This window comes from Bos javanicus, chromosome 22, assembly GCF_032452875.1.
Source record: "Bos javanicus breed banteng chromosome 22, ARS-OSU_banteng_1.0, whole genome shotgun sequence".
NCBI lineage: Eukaryota > Metazoa > Chordata > Mammalia > Artiodactyla > Bovidae > Bos > Bos javanicus.
The window spans coordinates 59,296,153-59,309,787 of NC_083889.1; the positions used below are offsets into that span (position 1 = coordinate 59,296,153).

Consider the following 13,635-nt stretch of genomic DNA (forward strand, 5'->3'; position numbering starts at 1 on the left):
TAAAAGCACTTTTATGACTTTTGCCAATTCACTTTCCTGAAGGAGTTTCCAAATGTAACTGCAGCCACTGTTGCAAAAGTTAACAGAAATAGGATCTAAATGAGAAAAATTTTACTGAGACAAAGAAAATCAGAATAAATGAAGAGATATCTCCTACAGGAAGCCTTACTGTAAAGATAAAAGTTCTTCCCTATTTAAATAACTGCAAGGATTTGGGGGGATGTGATGAAGTCATTCTGTCTGTCTTAGTAAAAAATGAACAAGAATCCCTCCCAATCTTTTCAAAAGAGTAGTGACAGTGAGCTGGCCTAACCATCTTGGAAAGTATGCCATCAACACAGAGTATTAACAGGACGGGCTGGAACTCCAGCAACAGAACTCAGCAGTGCAGGCTGCCTGACCCCACTCGGCGGCGAGAGCCAGGCTAACACCCCTACAGTTCGTCTTCCCAAACAGACTCCCCAGCAGAGCAGAGGCGCAAACGCAAGGCACACACAGATCAGAAGGCCTCTCCTGGAGGGCGGCTCACAAAAGACTTTCTTTTCTTCATATTCACTTAGTGTCATCTTTCCAGGGGCAAACGACCTTCAAACTCAAAAGGCCATTTCCATTTTGGAGGAAAACGTTCACTGTTGACCTTCCTGTCAGTTCTGCTTCCAAGAGCATTCCTGTCCTGCAGGACATGCGCCCCTGCGCGCACCAGTCAACAGGCAAGAGGGATCACGGCCAGGGCCAGCCCAGAGGGTGCCACCGGCTTCACACTGGCAACCGCTAAGAGCTACGCTTTTGTACATCATGTTCTCTGGGATCAGAGCGCGGGACGCTTGTTTCTAGAAAACAGCAAGGAAAAAGCAAAACCAAAGCAACCCTGGACTCTGCCCCAACGAGCAGCGCCTCCAGAACCCTCACTGGCAGCACCTGCTTTCTCTCACCCTCTCCCAGCACCGTCTCCACGGACTTCTGTAGACACAAACTGCTCTGAAAAACCCTACAGAGTTAAAGTGTCCCCAGGGCCTGGGACCGGGCGCGGAGAGGACACCCACCAGCCCAGGAGTCTCTCCCAGAGCCTTTCTAGAAAAAGGGATACTCGCAGCACATCCCCTTCCTTCTGTCCTCAAACCCAGCATGGTCAGTGCACATCACGGTTCCACGTGCTGCATGGACTCCTTCCCCCAGGGACACTGTTTCTCAGGTGGGAAATCAAAAGCTAGACTCCCCCCCACACACAAACCTGGAGTCACTGCTCTCCTCACCTTTGAAGCTGAGCAGCCAACTGGCCATAAAAGCAGAGCCACAAGCAGGCAGGACCATCAGGAGAACAGAGTGACCCAGCCCAGACTGTGGGCAGGGCCAGTGAGGACAGCAAGGGGCTGCCAGAGAAGGGGGGCGGGGCCCGGGACACGGGGCCGGGGCGGGGAGGAGCAGGAAGCCGGGCCACCTCCACCTCTGCCGCCAGCCCGAGGGCGGCCCCTCAACCAAGGAACTGCCCCCGTGCCGGCCACGCGGGGGCGCAGCCTGCGCTGAGTCCTCGGGGTTTATGCAACTTGAAACCCGGGGTCCACTGATCATACAGCCTGTGTGCTCCAAGCAAGCCTTCCGCTGTGATGGTGTCAGCCAACAGGCTGCTGCTCTGATGTCCCATTTACTGAACCCCAGGGGAAACGCAGCAGGCAAGAGCTCCCAGAAGGCTTCAAGAGGACACTGGGAGGCCCGAGAAGACGCAGGAGACACACGAGCGAGGGCAGCACACTGCCGAGCTGCGTGGGCACTTCAAGGGCAGTGACCTCAGCTGCGGAGTGAGACAAACTCTGCTCCAGGAGATGACGAGCCTGGACTGGAAGGAGAAAAGGGCACCAGGATGTCCCAGGCAGGACAACCCGCTGACCCGCCAACACTGCCCCCAACACGCCCCGTCCCCCCCAGTGCTCCTTCAAAGGTGTGCCTGCCACTCCACACTGCCCCCCAGGTGCCCTACGCACATGAGGACGGGGGACAATCCTGGAGACGGACCTGAGAGTGCAGGTCCAGGGGAGGCCCCGAGCACCGCCTCCTAGGCTTGGCCCGCAGTGACGTGCCAAGCTCCCCATACAAGCACAAGGTCAGCACTCTCTGAGATGAGGACTTCTAAACCCCCGCCCACTGCTCACCAGGAAAGGCCTGGCTGGCATTCTCACCAGGGCACATTCTCTGGAGCCGCCACAGCATCAACTTACATCATGAGGGAGCTAACGTTGGTGGGGCAGGGCCTCTCTGGCGTGTGGGGCGGGGCCTCTAGCTGCAGTGCACAGACTCTCTAGCAGTGGGGTAGGCTCAGTTTTTGCACCACGTGGGATCTCAGTTGCCCGACCAGAAACTGAATGTGCACCCCCTGCCCTGAAAGGCGGATTCTTAGCCACTGGGGAAGTCCCTATGAGGGCTTTTCTAACAGTGTGAAACACGTACCTAGTCAACCAGTCGGAGAAGGCAATGGCATCCCACTCCAGTTATCTTGCCTGGAAACTCCCATGGATGGAGGAGCCTGGTGGGCTGCAGTCCATGGGGTCTCTAGGAGTCGGACACGACTGAGCGACTTCACTTTCACTTTTTACTTTCATGCATTGGAGAAGGAAATGGCAACTCACTTCAGTGTTCTTGCCTGGAGAATCCCAGGGACGGGGAGCCTGGTGGGCTGCCGTCTATGGGGTCGCACAGAGTCGGACACGACTGACGTGACTTAGCAGCAGCAGCAGCAGTCAACCAGCATTTCTAGTATTATCACTTCACCTTCCAAATCTCATCACCCCAGCCTCTCACACTAGCGCGCTGGCTCTGCTACACTAGCACATTAACTCACACAAGTGTGTCTGAGGTCCTAGTTAAACATCTAAGACAAACCACAGCTTCATTTACGTGTATCCTAAAGTCACTGTACAAACCGGGACTGCGTCAACACCAGCAAACGCTGCGGTGGAGGTGTGTCACCGACAGAAGACGCACGCTTGGTGCCAGGGAAGGAAAAGCACAGCTGACGCGTGGGCACTCGGTGACTACCCACTCGGGTTTTCGCCTCCGCGTCTACTGTTCTGCGGTAACAGTTTAGGCCCATGAGAGCGAGCAGTGTGGCTCCCCGCTCTCGAGATCCTAACCCAGGCTGATCAGACGACCTCAGACTAAGGCACCCTACATCCTGACATCCTCCTCCATGCCTCATACTTAACTACATCCACTCACAAGTCCCTGTCTCTTTCAGGAACACTGGTCACTAACCGCGACCTAGGGTAGCAAGCACACCCACTTTGGCTCAGACACTTTTTCCTCAAGGACTCTTGCAGGAACCATAGTGACTGAGGTGTGCCACAAGGCTAGACTGACTCCTCAACAACTCCTTCCCGACCATTTCTGAGTCAAGATGCCAAAATTAAAAAAAAAAAAAAATCCAGTCAGCTAAGTGACAGTCTGTCTCCACACCTAGCAATTTTTAAGGCTCCACATCACCCAGAGCACAGAATGCAGAATATCACACGTGTGGTCAGGTTAGATGCTGACAAGTTAACACCACCGGCCATGGGTCTATGACCCGGAGTTCAGACAGGGAGGCCCAGGTCACGCGGTACACCACCACCACCAGGACAGCAGTCAGAGAGGCAGGGCACGTTCCACCAGCGAAGAGGAAGGGTGGGAACCGGGGAAGACAGACCCTGTCAGCACCCACGGGGGCACCGAGCCAGCAGAGCGAGCCCCTAGGCCGGCAGCACCCTCCCTGAGCCGAGGCCAGGCCCCGTCAGGGCTCCATCTCCTCCGGCCCACAGGCCCCAGCAGGACTCGCCCCGCCAGCGGCGCCCCCTCCTCAGTGGAGGGCTCTCGGTGGCGCCTGGGACCCTGGAAGGACCCAAGGGCCCCTCCGTTCTGAAGCTGCTCCAGCTCAGGACTGGCTTGTCTCTCCCACACCATGAACTTCAGTTCCCCGTGCCCACTGTCACACCACCACGATCCCGCCACCGCTTCAGGGAGCAAGATCACAGGACTATATGCCTGCGGGTACACGGCATTTACCGCTTTGGCGCGAAGTGGGGCGCTACCCCCAGGGAAAAACAGGTTAGAGCAGCAACTCTCGCCCAACGTTTGGGGTCACAGGCTCCGAACCTCGAGCACTGCCTGCTTCCAAGTCAGATATCAGGAATACAGGAGTCCCAGGAGCCCCACGCTTGGTCCCAGGGCCACTGTCCTCAGAACAGACCCCTGGAGCAAAGACCACATTTCATATCAAGTCATCGAAGTACGTTAAACCAAATACGTAACCACTGGGGCTTTAATTCACAAAGCCTCCTCAACAAAACATTTTTAAACAAGTGTTCAAAAATTTCAGTATTAAACGAAAAAGTAGCCCAATTTAGCATTATGAACTCATATTCTGTAAGAAGACTTACAGCTAAAAGGGCGTGGGATGCCTCCTGTGGTGAACGGTGCACAACTCGGAGCCCAGATTCCAGAGCACCCTGGGGCTCTCACTCCAGGCCTTCACTGTCCCTGACCAGCTGAACGTGTAGAAACGATGGCAGAACAAATGATTCTCAGACACACAAATGGATTCTATCAGGACAAGCTTCTCAAGTGGAAAACCCCGTTTTGTGACCGGCTGCAGGTTCCTTACAACACGGTTGACCTCCATGTATATCCGCTCTTTGTTCATTTCACAAATGACAGTGATGATATTATCTTTTCTTGAAAATCGTCTTTAACAATGCCCATCACCTAGGGACTTCCCTTGGTCCAGTGGATAAGACTCCAAGCTTCCACTGCAAGGGGCACAGGTTCAATCCCTGGTCAGAGAACTAAGATTTCCCACAAGCCACACGATCAAAAACAAACAACAAAAAAACCCCAATATCCACCCCAAACAAGGCTACTCTGATGCCTGTCTCTGAAGAGTAATTCTGTTAAAGTACTAACTGCGGTCGTTCTTTGGTTGCTAAGCCATATCTCACTCTCTGCGAGCCCATGGACTGTAGCACGCCAGGTCTCCCTGCTCTTCACCATCTCCCGAAGTTCGCTCAGACTCATGTCCATGGAGTTGGTGATGCCATCCATCCATCTCATCCTCTGTCCTCCCCTTCTCCTCCCGCCTCCAATCTTTCCCAGCATCAGGGTCTTTTCCAATGAGTTGGCTCTTTGCATCAGGTGGACAAAGTACTGGAGCTTCAGCTTCAGCATCAGTCCTTCTAATGAATATTCAGGGTTGATTTCCTTTGGGATTGACTGGTTTGATCTCCTTGCTGTCCAAGGGACTCTCAAGAGTCTTCTCCAGCACCAAAATTCAAACGCATCAGTTCTTCAGCACTCAGCCTTCTTTATGGTCCAACTCTCACATCCATACATGACTACTGGAAAAACCATAGCTTTGACTATATGGACCTTTGTTGGCAAAGTGAGGTCTCTACTTTTTAATATGCTATCCAGATTTGTCAGATCTTTCCTTCCAAGGAATAAGCATCTTTTATTTCCTGATTGTAATCACCGTGTGCAGTGATATTAAGAGCCCCCAAAAAGAAAATTTGTCACTGTTTCCACTTTCTTGCCTTCTATTTGCCATGAAGTGATGGGACTCGATGCCATGGTCTTAGTATTTTGAATGCTGAGTTTCCCGCCAGGCTTTTGCTCTCATCAGGAGGCTCTTTAGTTCCTCTTCACTTTCTGCTACTCACATGGTTATCTGCGTATCTGAGGTTGATATTGCTCCTGGTAGTGTTGATTCACCATGTGAAATACCCAGCCTGGCATTTCAATCACGTGATCACTCTGCAAGGGTGACAATACACAGCCTTGACATATCTCTTTTTCAACTTGGAACCAGACCATTGTTTCATGTCCGGTTCTAATAGTTGCTTCTTGACCCACATAGAGGAGTCTCAGGAAACAGGTAAGGTGGTCTGGTATTCCCATCTCTTTAAGAATTTTCCCCAGTTTGTTGTAATCGGCACAGAGGCTTTACTGTAGGCTTTCTCTATGAGCCAACGAATATTTGTAATTTGGTCTCTGGTTCCTCTGCCTTTCCTAAATCCTGCTTGTACATCTGGAAGTTCCTGGTTCACCTACTGCTGAAGCCTAGCTTAAAGGATTTTGAGCACTACCTTGCTAGCGTGTGAAACGAGTGCAACTGTACAACAGTCTGAACATTCTTCAGCACTGTCATCTTTGGGACTGGAATGAAAACAGACACTTTCCAGTTCCATGCCCACTGCTGAGTTTTCCTAATTTGTAACACTTTTATATTGAGTGCAACACTTTAACAGCATCATCTTTAAGGATTTTAAACAGTTCAGCTGGAGTTTCATTATCTCCACTGACTTTGTTGGTAGTGATGCTTACTAAGGCCTACTTGACTTTACGCTCCAGGATGTCTGGCTCTAGGTGAGTGACCACACCGTTGCAGTTATCCCAGTCACGAGGTTTTTTGTAGAGCTGCTTCTGTGTATCTTGCCGCCTCTTCTTTATCTCTTCTACTTCCGTCAGGTGCACACCGTCTCTGTCCTTTACCGCGCTTAGTCTTCCATGGAAAGTCCCCTTGATAGCTACAATCTTCCTGAAGAGGGATCTAGCCTTTCCTAGTCTGTTGCCGTCCTCTACTTCTCTACACTGTTCAGTGAAGAAGGCGCTCCTTGCTATTCTCTGGAACTTTGCACTCAGTTAAGTATGTACCAGTTAGGACTCTCCAGAGAGACAGAACCATGGATCCAAGGATGAAGGAACAGAAGCTAATTCTCCTGCTGGCACCGTGTAAGAGCCTATGTTTTTGCCAGTTAAAGTGAGATTTCAAATGTGTTGTTAAAAATAAACTTGACATACATGAGATTCACGTTTCTGTAAGGATGTATAAGATCATGGAATGCACACGTGAAATGTAGCATTTAGACTAGTGAGGAGGTTCTCACAAGATTATGGAGGCTGAGATGCCCCGCGATCAGCAGTCTGAAGGCCTGGGAACCAGGCAAGCTGGGTGTCAGATCTCAGCTGAGCGGGGGTGGTGGGGGCAGGGGGGCTGGGCTGGGAAAACCTCCCACCGGGAGAATTCTACCCCCGGCGAGCCTCCCGGGCCTTGACGAGAGCAGCGTGCCCTGCTCAGCCCTCATGCCCAGCTGTGCGCCTCTGGAAGCAAGCATTAGCTACCCCTGGGGCCCTGCCGGCCAGTGACACACAGAATCACCAGCACACCAGGCAGGTGTGAAAGCCCCACAGAGCTCAGGGCTCGGGCACGTGTTCAGCTCCTCTGACTGAGGAAGTTCGAAGCGTCCAAACACTCTGCCTCCATTACAAAGGCTACTATCTGAAGGTTATTACTCAAGTTTACTTTACAGGGCTTCAAAAGCAGTGTGTGCGAGATCTGGCAAAACACAGATCCACCTGCCTCACAAGATCACTGACGGCCAGCTTGCTTCAGGTAACATTTAGGAAAATCACTGCTAAACACTAACTCAGGGTGGAAACGTGCCAGTAGCCCACTAGAAAGGAGAAGAACCGAACGTCCCATCACCAGGTCAGGTGTGGGTGCTTCTCCGCAGATCCACACAGCGCTGCCAGGCACACGCCCCTGCAGACCACGGTCCTTCTCCTCAGTCAGGACAGCTGCTCAAGAGCAGAGCTCGCAGCTTCCCCAGCCGGCGCTGTGACCACCAGGGATGGAAACACGAAATCACATCTCGAGGTCAGAGACCTGCCAGCTGAGATGCCGTCTGGCTCTTATTTGTGAGAAAGACCGTGTCTGAAGCGAGGACACTCATCTCAGTGTGCGCATCTGTAAGAGCCTCACCCGTGGAGCAGCCATCATGACTGTTTCCAGGACCTTTCCGCCAGGGCCAGCAGGAACCCTGTGCGGATAATGTATGCAGCAGCCCCTCCTCGCCTGCCCCCGGCCCTGGCTTCTGTCTTGGAATCGGCCTCCTCCAAACAGCGCTCGTGCACAGGGTCCTGCAATATCTGTCCTTTCCTATCTGGCTTATCTCACTCGGCATGTTTTCAAGGCCTGTCCACCTTGCAGCCCACACTGGAACTTCATTCCTTTACATGGTGAATAGTACACCCCTGTATCTAGATACTGTCTTTCGCTTATCTATTTCACCAACGGACGGGCACACAGGGTCTTTCTACCCACTGACTGCTGTGAATAATTCTGCCATAAACCATAATGTATGAGTATCTGCTGGAGATCCTGATTTCAAATCTGGTGGGTAGATGCACCTAAGTGCCAGGACATACGGTAATTTTCTGTAATCTGTGCACTGCTCTCCATACAACTCCAGCATTTTACATTCCTACTAGCAATATTCGAGGGTCCCAATTTCTGTAATTCTCACCAACACTTTTTTTTTTTTTTTTAAATAAAGAGCCAGGCTTCCGTTGTGGCTCAGTGGTAAAAAATCCACCTGCCAATGCAAGAGACACAGGTTTGATCCCTGGTCCAGGAAGATCCCACGTGCTTTGGAGCAACTAGGCCCACGCGCCACACCTCCTGAGCCTGCGCTTTAGAGCATGCAAACCGCAACTACCGCAGCTCGAGCACCCTAGAGCCCGGGCTCTGCAACAGGAGAAGCACTGTGGTAAGCCCACACGGGCAACCAGAGAGGACCCCGCTCGCCAGAGCTGGAGGAGCCCTTGTTCGCCACAAGTAGAGACGGCCTGAGCAGCAAAGAAGACCCAGCACGGCCATAAATAAATAAGTCATGAAGTTACTTCGGGCAGGGGAAAACAAGAGCCACCACAGCCCACATGAAGCGCATGTCACCGTCCTGAGTGCCCGACAGCTAGTTGTGCTGGGCGTTTATTGTTTGTGTCGATCAGCCGTTTCCACGTCTTTTTCGGAGAAATGTCTACTCTGATCCTGAACCATCTAAAATCAAATTGCTTGTTTGCTGTTGAGCTGTTCAAACTGTAAATATGTATTCTGAATGTTAGGCTTATCAGATGTACAATTTGTAAGTATCTTCCCCATTCTGTAGGTTGTCTTTTTACTCCCCTAACACTGTGCTTGGAAACACAAAAGATCTAATTTTGATGAAGCCGAGTTTATGTGTTTCCTCTGCTGCTGCAGGTGCCCTTGGTATCTCAGCCACATCACCAAGTCCAGCACCAGGGATCTCGCCCTGTTTACTTCTCAGAGTCTCGCAGCTCTAAGTCTTTTTTTTTTTGCAGCGCTGAGCAGCATGTGGGATCTTGGTTCCCTGACCGGGGATCAAGTCTCCCGCAGTGGAAGCGTAGAGTCTTAAACCACTGGGCCACCAAGGAAGTCCCTCACTTCTTTACTTTTACCTCTTAAGATTGAGATCTTTGGGACTGAAATACAAGACACGACACCATAAAACTCCCAGGAGAAAATGCAGACAAAACATTCTCTGACTAAGTCATTCCGATGCTTTCTTACCTTAGGTCAGTCTCCCACAGCAATAGAAATAAAAACTGAAATAAACAAATGGCAACTATTCAAACTTACAAGCTTTTGCACAGAAAAGGAAAACATAAACAAAGGGAAAAATCTACAGAATGGGAGAAAATATTTGCAAACGATATGACTGACAAGGGTCTAACTTCCAAAATATACGAACAGCTCACACAACTCAGTAACAGCAACAAAACACGACAAACGACCACAGAGCAACCAAGCGCACGCACCGTAACCAGAGTGCGCGCCTCGCAATGAAAAGGCCCGGCATGACGAAGTGAACACCCCCAGGCCACAAATAAGATCTGACACAGCCGAATAAACTTAAAAAAAAAATGGGTAAAAGACCTAAACAGACATTTCTCCAAAGAAATACAGGTAGCCAACAGGCACATAAAAATATGCTCAATATCCCTAATGTTTCAAGAAATGCAATTCAAAACTACAATGAGGTACTGCCTCACACTGGTCAGAATGGCCATCATTAAAAAGTCTGCAAATAATAAATGCTGGAGAGGGTGTGGAGAAAAGGGAGCCCTCCTACACGCTTGGTAGGAATTTATCAACAAGCTGGTGCAGCCACTAGGAAAGTTCCTCAAAAACTAAAACTAGAGTTGTCATATGATCCAGAAGTCCCACTCCTGGGCAGATACCCAGACAGACTCTAATTCAGAAAGACACACGCAGCCCAGGGCCCACAGCAGCACCGTCCCAGCAGTCAGGATCTGGAAACACTCAGACGTCCAGTGGCGGACGAATGGACAGAGCAGCCGCGGCGCACATGCGCAATGGAGCACGACAGCAGCGCAGGAAACAGCGCCACCGTGCGCAGCGACGGGGGGCGACACCGAGCGAACTGCCAGGACACACCCACTTCCACTCACACGGGAAACCCAAAACAGGACACCCACAAACCCGGTTATGAAACACACTCACGGACAGAGAAAACAGAGGTGTCTCTGTGGTTACCACGAGGAAGGAAGGTGGGGGGTGGACTGGGAGGTTAGGATGAGCAGAGGCAAACCGTTACCCACGGGACGGGCGACACGGCCCGACCGTGCAGCACAGGGAGCGATCCACTCAACACCCTACGGTAAACCGCGGAAGAGAACAGGAAAAAGAATACAGTGTACAACGGAGTCACCTGCTCCACAGCAGAAGTCAAAACAACGTGGCAAATCAACTATTCTTCAGTGAAAAGAAGCTTTAGGTCTCGAGCTTAATTTTGTGTATGACGACAGGTCCAGGTCCAAATCCTCCTGCAGGCAGACATGTTCCCGGCAGCATCAGTCGCAGAAGGCACTGCTTTCACCACTGAACGCACTTGGCATCTTTGCCAAAGGTCAGTTCACCTTGAATGTGAGGAGTACTGTCTGGGCTTACCAGTCTGTTCTGCTGGTTTACACGCGTATCGTATTCCAGTATCACACTGTTCTAATTACCACAGAGATTTGCAGTTTCAAAATCTCAAAGTGTGAGACCTCCAACTTATGAGTTTTCAAAATTATTTGACTACTGAGGGTCCCGTGGCTTTCAGGACAGGTTTTTCTATTTCTGCAAAAAGAAAAAAAGTCATTGGGAATTTTGACAAGGACTGCCTTGAATCTGTAGACGGTTTCCCAACAATATTAATTTTTCTAATCCATAAATGAGATGTCTTTCCAGTTACTTACATCTTTAACTTCTCTCAGCAACATTTATAGTTTTTCATTTAGAAGTCTTTTTCATTTACCAAGTTAAAATATATTCCTAGGTATTTTATTCCTTTTGATGCTACTGTACATGGAACTGTTTCCTTAATTTCTTTTTCAGATTGTATCCTGAAATTTGTTGAATTAGTTTATTAGCTTTAAGAGATTTTAGTTCTTTAATTTCGGGGTATGAACTCTGTATAAGGTACTCCACACGTAAGATCACATATCTCTTTCCTGTCCAGTCTGGATGTCTTTTCTTTTTCTTGCTGAACTGCTCTGGCTGGAACTTTCAGGACCGTTTTGGAGAGAAGTGGTAAAGTGGGCATCCGTGCCTTGTTCCTGATCTTAGAAGACAAAGTGTGTCCTTCGCCACTGTACATGATGCTCACCGTGGGTGTGCCACATACGACCTTCATTATGTGGAAATAATTGCTCCTGTTTCCAGTATTTCTAGTGTTTTCATCCTGAAAGGGTGCTGTCTTCTGCATCAGCTGAGATGATGTTTTTCCCCTTTCATTCTGTTAATGTGGTGTATTAATGATCGCTATTTGGTTGTGGAACCAACCTAACATTCCAAGGAAGAAATCCAACCAAGGAATAAATCCCACTTGGTCATGGTACATAAATCCTTTTACTAGACTGCCGAATTAAACTTTTACAGGTATTCTGTGAAGGACCTCTGCACCACTGGTCACGAGAGACACTGACTGATGCTTTCCTTTGTTGTAGTGTTTGTCTGACTTCAGTATGAGAGCAACGCTGCCTCATTGGTGGCTCAGATGCTAAAGAACCTGCCTGTAATGCAGGAGACCTGGATTCAATTTCTGGGTCAGGAAGATCCCCTGGAGAAGACAATAGCTACCCACTCCAGTATCCTCGCCTAGAAAATCCCATGGGCAGAGGAGTCTGAAGGGCAACAGTCCACGGGGTCACAAAGAGCTGGACATGACTGAGTCACTAACGCTTTCACTTCACTGTCAGTACTGGCCTCACTGAATGAGTTAAGAATTGTTTTCCCCTCGGAATTACAGAGTTTGGGTTGAACATGTACACAGGGCTATATTTACAACGGATAACCAACAAGGATCTACTGCAGAGCACAGGGAACTCTGCTCAGTGTCATATGGCAGCCTGGATGGGAGTGGAGTTTGAGGGAGAAGGGATACGTGCATCTGTGTGGCTGGGGCCCTTCGCCGCTCACCTGAAACTATCTCAACATTGTTAACAGGCTGTACCCCAATACAAAACGAAGTTACAACAAAAAGAAGCAACGCTCTCCCCTCTTCAGTATCTGGGAAGAATTTGCGAACTGGTGTTAGTTCTTCACCTGTGAGAACTCACCAGTGAAGGCATTAGACCCAGGGCGCCTGTGTGTCTGGAAGCTTTCGGTAATGGATTCCATCTCCTAGCCTGACAACAGCGCGACCCCTATTCTCTATTTGGTTTGGCAGTTTGTGTATTTCTATGAATGTGTCACCCAGGCTGTGCAGTTCATTCTCGTACAAGTGTTCCTAGTCAGAATCTTTATTCATATGAACCTTTAAAAAATTCTCAGTTAATCTAAAGGGTTTTCCGCTCTAACCTGGATTATTTCCTTCCCTTTTAAGCTTCGGGTTTACACTGTTCTTCTAGTTCCTCAGGACGTGCAGTTAGGTTGTTGATTTGAGGTCTTTTTAACGTCAGCACGCACGGCTGTAATCTCCCCTCAGTACTTCTGTGCTGGGCCCTGTACGTTTTACTATTTGCGTTTGCACGGTCATTGTTCCCAGACCAGGGACTGAACCTAGGCTCCCAGCAGCAAAAGCGCTGAGTCCTAACCGCTGCCAGTGAGGTCCCCATCCCTAAACGTTTTAAGATCTCTCTTGTGATGCTTCTTTGGCCCAGTGGTTCTCTAAGAATGTGTTGTTTACCATCTATGGCATCTGTGGCTTTTCTAGGTTTCCTCTTGTTACTGACTTCTAACTTTCTCTCATTGTGGTCCGAGAGGTACTTTGGGGACTTCCCTGGCGATCGGTGGTTAAGACCTTGCTTTCCAGCACAGGGGGTGCACGTTCCACCCCTGGTTGGGGAGCGAATATCCCACATGCCTCAAGGCCGAGAAATCAAACATAAAACAGAAACAATAACCGTAACAAATTCAATAAAGACTTCAAAAACGGTCGACACCACAAGAAGAAAGAAAGGTACTTTGTATGACAACCTACTTTTTAAAACCTTCCGAGACTTACTACGGCTCAACGTGTATCCTATCGTGGAGAACGAGCGTGTCCACTTGAGCAGAACGTGTGTCCTGGTGGCGGGGGGCAGAGACCCGTGCCTGCTGCACGCGGCCCGTCTACTGAGTCGTTCACGTCGTCCTCTCTCGTGTCTGCTGTCGGGGTCCATCCCCTGTCAGTGTTATTGTCAAACTTCTCTCCCTTCAGCCCTGTTCATTTGTGCCTCATGTATTTTGATGGCTGCGGAACGGTGTGTAAGCGTTTATCACTGCTTTACCTTCCTGTTCTGTCTTGGAAGCTTTCTTTGACTTGAAGC

At 49.8% G+C, this 13,635-nt stretch overlaps 1 protein-coding gene across 3 annotated transcripts in view; it reads right to left on the reverse strand.

Moving 5' to 3' along the window:
* The window catches only part of RAB7A (RAB7A, member RAS oncogene family), a 63,415-nt gene that overhangs the window by 32,053 nt on the left and 17,727 nt on the right, over nt 1-13,635 (reverse strand). Inside the window, exon 1 of one of the 3 annotated variants that reach the window (XM_061397288.1) lies at nt 1,254-1,335. The exons of the other annotated variants lie outside the window; for them this stretch is intronic. The gene's annotated coding sequence lies outside the window, so the exon portion shown is untranslated. Of the gene's footprint in view, nt 1-1,253; nt 1,336-13,635 lie in introns of those variants that run through there. 3 annotated transcript variants of the gene reach the window in all.